Raw genomic sequence first — 9,363 nt, forward strand, 5'->3', positions numbered from 1 at the left:
ATGTGACAACACTTTACGCACATTCATTAAATTCCGTTTTTCACTGAATGCGGCTCAATCATAACTTGTTTATTTTACAGTACAAATATACACGCAAACGAAGTTATAGTTTAATTGTTTTGACTGTTTTATATTTAAAATTTGGCTTTTATAGCAATATTTTAATGTTTGCGAATATATTTGTTTTACTGATATAAAGTATATTGATTCTGTTCGCGAATTCATTATCCCATGTTGTTAAAAATATATACCCGGTAGTCGGACAAGTGCGATTGTAAGTTATTTGCAAGGTTTGACATTTTCCGAAAATACACCAGTATGAAATGCATACTTTATGTATCAAGTTAGCAGTTCTGTTTAGTATACAAGTATAATTGAGCCGCGATCTGAGAAAATGGGGCTTAATGCATGTGCGCAAAGTTTCGTCCCAGATTAGCCTGTTTAGTTCGTACAAGCAAACCAGGGAGGCCACTTTACGCTTTTATGGAAACTTTAGTTGAAAGGAATCTCTTCTACACGAAAATCCCGTATATGAAGAAAGTGCGAACTTCACATATTAAACTTCAACAAAACTTTAAGCCCATGCAGTAAGCCCCGTTTCTCCAGAACGAGGCTTAATCGCATCGTGATTGAATACAATCGCCGGGCTTAAGTGTCTGCGAAAGAGCTTAAAGAAATCCGTCCCAATGTTAAATTAGTGTATAACGGATATTATATATATGTCAGTTGTCCATTCGACCTGAAGACAGCGATATTAATGCTGAGAATAATTCGGTATTTCGCATGGAACGAGTCTAGAATAATTGATGCAGCAAACAGTAGTTGCGAATTCCGTTGAGGGATTTCTACGCCGACACATGGGAGGAGGACCGCCAGAGAAATATCTTTCAATTGAATGAATATGGTTTGTTCGTGTACAGTTGATAAAATGTTTTGAGTTACACAGTACAACTTTTAGAAAATGGGCATGTAATATGTTTACAATAACTAAACATGTACTTAGAACACCACACTGTTTTTAATAGTCATAACTAATTACAACAGCAAGTACAAAGAGCAAATAAAATATTCCTGTCCCGGGATTCGAATCCGAGCCCAGTGTAAGCAAAAGATAATACGCTACCACTGAGATACGCTGGCTTTTATATTCATTAATGAATTATAAACCGTATTTTAGGACTACACGCATTCTTTAAATAATCGAGTAAAAGCGTTACAAGCGATTTATTATTTTATTATTTTGCCGATTTCGAATCACGAGTATAATGAAACACTATATTAAACAGTTTTCTAAGACATCAGTATTCTTTCGCTTGTTTAAATATTATATATGTGTTCTTTTTTGAATTTTACAAAACCGTGAACAAGTGCCCTTAAAGGGGCCGTCCAACAGATACAGCGTCGTGCGACGCGAAACGATATTTGTGGAAACTACGAGGATTGCTTATATAGCTACAAAATTCACCCGTTTTAAGAACGAGTATTAATGGTCGAGTGGTCTAGGCAAGAGTTTTTTTTTACTCCAGGACTTCAGGGGTCAGTGGTTCGACCCCTGTTGAGGGTTACTTTTTTCCTTTTTTTAAAATTGTATTGTCTTTTACTGGATATTTAAAGTTCAAATGTTTAAATTTATCAATATAAAGCATTTAAAACATTTAATAACAAGATTCAATACATGCCAAAATCTGTTGGACGGCCCCTTTAAAATTAGATGTTAAAATATGTTTGAATGCTTACAAACACAAGACTAAAAGAAACATTTTTGAATATGTCTGATAAATAAAAAATAAGGTTAGTGATATTCTAGTTAACTGACCAATATCAACATGATTTTATTCTACATGTATATCGTACCATCAGGAACAATATTTGCCAACTCAACATTTACTTTCGATCGGTTGACAGAGTTTTTTACTCGTGGAAATTATTCTTTGTCTTTATTTGTGGACACACATTGTTTCGTTTTCTCGAATATATAAAAATTTGCTTCCGCTCACTTGACGGGAGCCCTTATTAACGTGACGGGAGCCCTAATAAACGTGACGGGTGCCCTAATTAACATGACGGGAACCCTAATTAACGTGACGGGGGCCCTAATTAACGTGACGGGAGCCCTTATTAACGTGACGGCCATGAGTTTCCGGCAAGTAGATCCGCCACCAATTTAATTTCTGGAGAATCGATCTTAACTTTATCAAGACGGTCGGGTTTGAATTTTGACAAAACAATGACAGTTCTCAATCACGCTTTTCCGTTATAATTGTCAGAGATTTTTTAAGGTTTCTGGTTGAAGCAAAGTCCATGATTACCGGTATGTGAAAGAGGGCACATTGACGCACATCAATCATGTACCACTAATTATGGTGTTGCTATCAGTTTCCATGGAAACCTTTGTCAACCTCTGTCCTGGGTTGGCATTACGCTATCTGTCACAGATCACATTCGGGCGTTTCTAAAGACTGATAAATGAGTATTGAATAATGAAAACATATACGAGTTGTTAAAATAATGTTTTCGAGGCAATTCGCAATAAATAGAACATAGCGACGATTGGTGGTCATAGTCGTAACTCGTTAAAGAGCCAATGTTTCAGAGATTACATTTAATCGTTTGAAAAGAGCATCAGTTTAAATCATAGGGAACACTATTTATTTCATAAGAAATGCATTTAATTATGGCAATGCTAGAAAGCGCGAAGTAGTTGTTGGTGGGGTGTTCGTGGTGGTGGGGAGGGGAGGGGGGCGGTCGTGGTGGTTTTTGCTGTAGTGGTAACATTGAAACTGGAGGTGGTTTGGATAAAAAAACAGGGGGTGATGGTTGTGCTGGTGTTTATTGAGGGTGGTGGTAGTGGTGTTGTTAATGGTCGCGGTGGTTTTTAGTGATAGCGGTGGACGTTGTTGTTGTGGACGTCGTTGTGGTGGCTGTTGAGATGCGGTGGTAGTTGTTGCGGTGATATCAGTAGCGGGGGAGGTAATTGAGTTTGTGGCGGTTCTAGCTGTGGGCAGGTGGGGGTGGTGTATATGATGGTTGTTGTGGTTATAGTGGTGATGCTATAGTGTTGCTGGTGGGCGTTGTGGTATAGTTGCAGTGTGTTGGTGCTGTTTTAGTGATGGTGGTGGTAGTGGTTGAGTCAAGGCCCCTAAGGGCTTAAGACGAGTTAGGGTCGAGTTTTCAGTCTGTGTTATTGATGTTTTACCTGGTTGTTAAATTGTTTTTGTTTTAAACATTTTGGTAAAAAAATAACATTAAACAATGTATATAATCTGAAAAAGTTACAATGAATTCTTGCAAAAATTTACCTCTGTCCGGTTTTTCGTGAATAATTTATGTTTGTAAAAAGCGAACATTTGATGTAAGGAAGGCTATCGTGGTGTGCTTACGAAGTCACTGATGCGAAGTGCTTTCCCTTGTTAATATGTATATTGAAATCTGCATAATTGCGCGCAACACAGGAATACAAGGATGCATTATATATTTACATTTTTGCAAATTATGTTTTTGGTCAATTATATTACGCTTTAACAGAACCATGTTCGTAAAATTGAATGTTTGTGTCGGAACCTCAAAACCAAATTCCCGAAGGCAATGGCGGACAAGCCTTGAGCGTCGAGTATAAAAACAGCAAAACAAACATGCAATCACGAACAGAAAATAAGAAAGTGTACGTCTGGTACGACCGCTAATTATAACCGGCCATTAATTCAAACCACCGTCCCAAACATAAGGACCCAGTGGTAGTTTTATATGTCCCATATCGTTTGTCAAAACAAAAAGACGAACTTTGATTTCACAACAATTATAACAAATATAAGAGATAATATGTTTTCACTTAACATGGAGTAACACATGCAAAAAACATTTTTACAACGTGATTTAATTTATATAATTCGTATCGGAAACTACATTTCCCAATGCTGGACCGATTTGACAGGCGGTGCGCCTGGGGAAACGGTCCAAATTTGGAACATTAAGTGCTTGTCTAATTGTCGTCCAAGATAAGTATGTGCAGTCTGCACAGTTTAACAACAGACGGCCTTTCTGGATTAAAAAAAAGTTCCTTTAAAGAAAAAATCCATGTAGTCGAATTTAACGGACATGCATTAAACCCAGTTTTCACAGAGAGAGGTTCATGAAGTAATTGTATTTGAATCCAGTCAGTACTTTCTGAGTTTTTTTTAATCCAGTCAGAACTTTCTGAGTTATGTGAATCCAGTCAATACTTTCTGAGTTATGTGAATCCAGTCAATACTTTCTGAGTAATGTGAATCCAGTCAATACTTTCTGAGTTATGTGAATCCAGTCAATACTTTCTGAGTTATGTGAATCCAGTCAATACTTTCTGGGTTATGTGAATCCAGTCAATACTTTCTGAGTTATGTGAATCCAGTTAATACTTTCCAAGTTATGTGAATCCAGTCAATACTTTCTGAGTTATGTGAATTCAGTAAATACTTTCTGAGTTATGGGAATGCAGTCAATACTTTATGAGTTATGTGAATCCAGTCAATACTTTCTCTGTTATTTTAATCCAGTCAAAACTTTCTGAGTTATGTGAATCCAGTCAATACTTTCTGAGTAATGTGAATCGAGTCAATACTTTCTGAGTAATGTGAATCCAGTCAATACTTTCTGAGTTATGTGAATCCAGTCAATACTTTCTGAGTTATGGGAATGCAGTCAATATGTTCTGAGTTATGTGAATCAAGTCAATACTTTCTGAGTTATGTGAATCCAGTTAATACTTTCTGAGTTATGTGAATCCAGTCAATACTTTCTGAGTTATGTGAATCCACTCAATACTTTCTGAGTTACTAGAGTATGTGAATTCACTCAATACTTTCTGAGTTATGTGAATTATTTGGTATACTTAAACGGAGCGTCCAGGGGTAGATCAGATCGGCTCAGTGGCATAGAGGGCAGGGTTAACTGCCAAAAATGCGAGATCACGTATGCTTGCTCATATTAGTAAATGAACACGCACATAACCTCCTTGTTTTGTTTCACTGTTTACTAATAAGTCTTTAAAACGAATATTGTGTTTATTCACGCAAGAAGTTATACTTTTAGAGTCAAGTTCAAAGCGCTCTTTGCTTAATTGGGTTTTCACTCCGATAATAGTGAACACAATACATTGGAACGCAATAAGTTCACATGCTGGTCAACATGTTTATAAAGTTATATCACTTTAGCAGCAATTATGTTTGACTTATGCATGAACAGTTCAAAGGTAATTTTATTTGCTTAATTATGTCCATAACCCCGCTTATTTTAAAACAAAATGACCAAAATGTTGTTTTGTTTTTTTGTTGACTGATGGCCTTAACTAATTGTATGTCCCAAAACCATTAAAAGCTGATAAATATGTATGTACTATTTCATCACTTAAGCAAATATAAGTTTAAAGTTACCTGCAACACAATAATCTGACGCTCGGACGGACTAATATACACATCAACATGCCCATTCGTCCTCCTAAAACTTGTATGGGAAGAACTGAAGTCACCATAAGTTAGAAAACATTCATACAGATTCAAACTCTTCTGAAAGAAAGCATACAATGACTCTCCCACAGACTAAGTTTTGGAATATTTCACGCAATACATTGCCTGATGGTGCTGAACAATCATATGAAGTCATATCAACGTGTCACCTTGATGCGTTAATACCATCTAAAAGTTCGTATATAAGTTTCATTTAAGTCTAAAAAAGGTGACCCTTGTGACATTGACTTACTGAGCACAAAACAACCATGGTCTTGTTCCCATACAGACACACCACCATATGATATATGAAAGCTCTGTAACTAATGATTCTCATGATTTTAAACTGAATTAAAGTATGATAGCGAACTGTCTGACATACGAACAAAATGTATGCGTCTCGGAATTTAGTGGGGGGGGGGGGATTTTTAGTAAACAACTATAATATAGAAATAAGAACATGAAACATATTTTTTGTATTGTGCTGGTAACAAATAGTCAACGTACAACAATATTTGAACTTCAGGGATAGCCGTGTTCATTTACGATAATGGAATAAAACACTTGATTCAACATGTGTACATATATATAGACACAGTATCATTATATACATCTACAAACAAACAATGATTACAGTAGTGGTTGACCCTATCCTATAATTAGTATAATGTGCGCTGGCTTAAAAAAATATGGCAGTTTTTGTACGAAATACTATAGAAAATATTCAATTAAATTACATTTACAGTAAAAACATGTTGGAAAAACTGAAACGTATATGATAACGATTAATTTATATAGCAAAATATACATACTTAACATTAACCTAAGAGGAATGTTGCGATTTTGAAGATATTGACAAATGCACATTTCTATGAAGAACGAGATAAACATGCAATTTGTAAAACGATATTGCAGACAACTGTAATGCTTGAATATAAACGGGTGTGTTTATAGATTTTGCATTTTTTACATTTGGCGTGAATTGCTTTTAAAGCTTTACAATGATAAACAAGAGGGCCATGATGGCCCTGTATCGCTCCACTGCTGAAAAAAGGCTGAAACAAATATTCTCAGCATGTGCAAATACTTAAAAATAGGCCCTATTTAAGCACATGTACACTTTTGTGACCCCCTGGGCTGAGTCAAATTTAACCCCAGGGGCATAATTTGAGCAAACTTTGTAAAGGACTACTATACCTCATTACATACAACATGTGGTAGCCCTAGGTACTATAATGTTCAATTTTTGACCCACAGGTTAGTGTCAAATTTGACCCAAAGAGAATAGTTTGAACAAACTTGGTAGAGAACTATAAGATGTTACTGCATACCAAATTTGGTAGCCATTGTCCGAATGGTTTTCGACAATAAGATTTTTAAAGATTTCACAAAATAGGCGTTTTATAAGCGTTTATTCAATTTTATGACTCCCCGGGGCAGGGTCAAACTTGACCCCAGAGGCATTATTTGAACAAATTTGGAAGAGGTTTATTAGATGTAACTACATATCAAATTTGGTAGCCCTAGGCCTAATGGTTATGGACAAGAAGTTTTTCAAGTTTTCACAAAATAGGCCTTATATAAGCAAATTTTCAATTTGGTGACCCAGGGCAGGGTCAAATTTTACCGAAGGGGCATAATTCGAACGAACTTGGTAGACAATTATTAGATTTCACTACATTCCAAATTTGGTAGCCCTATGCCTTATTGCTAAGGACAGAAGTTTTTGAAGTTTCACAAGAAGATTTTGTGGCCCCCAGGGCAGGGTAAAATTTGACCCCTGGGGTATATTTGAACAAACTAAGTAGAGGACTATACAATGTCACTACATACCAAATTTTATAGCCCTAGGCCGGATGGTTATGGACAAGAAGTTTTGAAATTTTCACAAAATAGGCCTTATATAGGCATATGTTCAATTTTGTGACCCCCGGGGCAGGGTCAAATTTGACCCCAGGAATAAAATTTGATTTTTTTTTGTAGAGGACTATTAGATGTCACTACATACCTAACTTGATAGCCCTAGGCCCAATGGATATGGATAGAAAGATTTTTAAGTTTTCACAAAATAGGCCCCATATAAGCGTATGTTCAATTTTGTGACCCCAAGGGCAGGGTCATATTTGACCCCAAGGGCATAATTTGAACAAACTTGTTAGAGGACTATAAGATGTCACTACATACCAAATCTGGTAGCCCTAGGCCCAATGGTTATGGACAAGAATTTTAAAGTTTTCACAAAATAAGCCCTTAATATAAGCATATATTCAATTTTGTGACTCCCGGGGCAGTTTCAAATTTTACCCCAGGGGCATAATTTGAACAAACTAAGAAGAGAACTATTACATATCACTACATACCAGATTTGGTAGCCCTATGCCATACGGTTATGAACAAGAAGATTTTTAAAGTTTTCACAAAATAGGCCTTATATAAGCATATGTTCAATTTTGTGACCCTCGGGGCAGGATCAAACTTGACCCAAGGGGCATAATTTGAACAAACTTGGTAGAGGACTATATGATGTCACTACATACCAAATTTGATAGCCCTAGGCCCAATGGTTATGGACGATAAAATGTGTAAAGTTTTCACAAAATAGACCCAATATAAGCATATGTTTAATTTTGAAACCCCCGAGGCAGGGTCAAATTTGACCCCATGTGCATAATTTGAACAAATTAAGTAGAGGACTATAAGATGTCTCTACATACCAAATTTGAGAGCCCTAAGCCCAATGGTTATGGACGAAAGATTTGAAAGTTTTCACAAAATAGGCCTTATAAAAGCAAATTTTCAATTTTTTGACCCCCGGGGCAGGGTAAAATTTGACCTCAGGGGCATTATTTGAACAAATTTTATAGAGGTTCATTCCAGGAACATTCCTGAGAAATTTCATCAGAATTGGACCAGTAGTTTAGGAGAATATGTTTAAAGGAAAAGTTAACGCACGGACGCACGCATGACGGACACACGACCATGACATAAGCATCTCTGGGCATTCGCCAGTGGAGCTAAAAAACAACAAATTTAAATTTAACAAAAACACAGACACAATCGTTATCCCTACCTGGGCTTGAGCCCCTTACCTTTGGATTAAAACAGACTGTCACTGTAAGAGCTTGTTCATCGGAATTTTTACAAAAAATCAAACATTGTATTCATAACATAAACAAACAGAAGCCTTTCAAAATTTCCAAATACTTTGCCATGTTACTCTTTCTTGTTTTATCAATTATTATTTCTCATACACGCATATGTTTGTTCATTATGATCATGTGTCTATTGTGTTATTGCGCTATCTGATTTACAGTGTTCTTTTAAATATGTTTCAACCTATACCACACAGTTGTAAAAGTCCCTTTAAATACAAAATCGCTATACATGAAGTTCAATGAGCCTATATTCAACATTATAAAGCCCATTATTTCACCCGGAAGTGATCATATGGTCCTATACAAACTGCCAAAGTTAATACAGATGTTGTGTTGTAAGAAGTCAGTTCTACATATTATGCTTATCTTTCTGCAACTGGTGTCAATGTTTTGCTATCTTAAGTCTCCTCAAAGTTATATCTGACGGCTCTACGAGAGATAAGAAGATTGTGCATGTGTGTTTTGTCAATGAAAAATACAAATTGGTGCAGTCTGAAACATGGGCCATGTTCATTTTAAGTGGGTTATTAAAATGTATTAATATATTAGAATATATTTAGCTTGTGTGCTTACACTTTAAAATAAATAAGGCAGTTTATATTGATGTTATGTATTTGTAGGTAGGTTCCGGGTCATATACAAATAGCATAAAACCGTGTTAGAAAATGTATAATACAGCCTAAACAGACCTATTTGTTGAATGTTAATAATCCTTGTAATTATATATT

The 9,363-nt window shown here is 35.9% G+C and overlaps 1 protein-coding gene across 1 annotated transcript in view; it reads right to left on the bottom strand.

Moving 5' to 3' along the window:
* LOC127846890 (E3 ubiquitin-protein ligase TRIM33-like) overlaps positions 1-9,363 on the bottom strand; it is a 215,209-nt gene that overhangs the window by 166,863 nt on the left and 38,983 nt on the right. The gene's annotated exons all lie outside the window — the stretch shown is intronic.

This window comes from Dreissena polymorpha, chromosome 10 (assembly GCF_020536995.1).
Source record: "Dreissena polymorpha isolate Duluth1 chromosome 10, UMN_Dpol_1.0, whole genome shotgun sequence".
NCBI classification, from domain to species: domain Eukaryota; kingdom Metazoa; phylum Mollusca; class Bivalvia; order Myida; family Dreissenidae; genus Dreissena; species Dreissena polymorpha.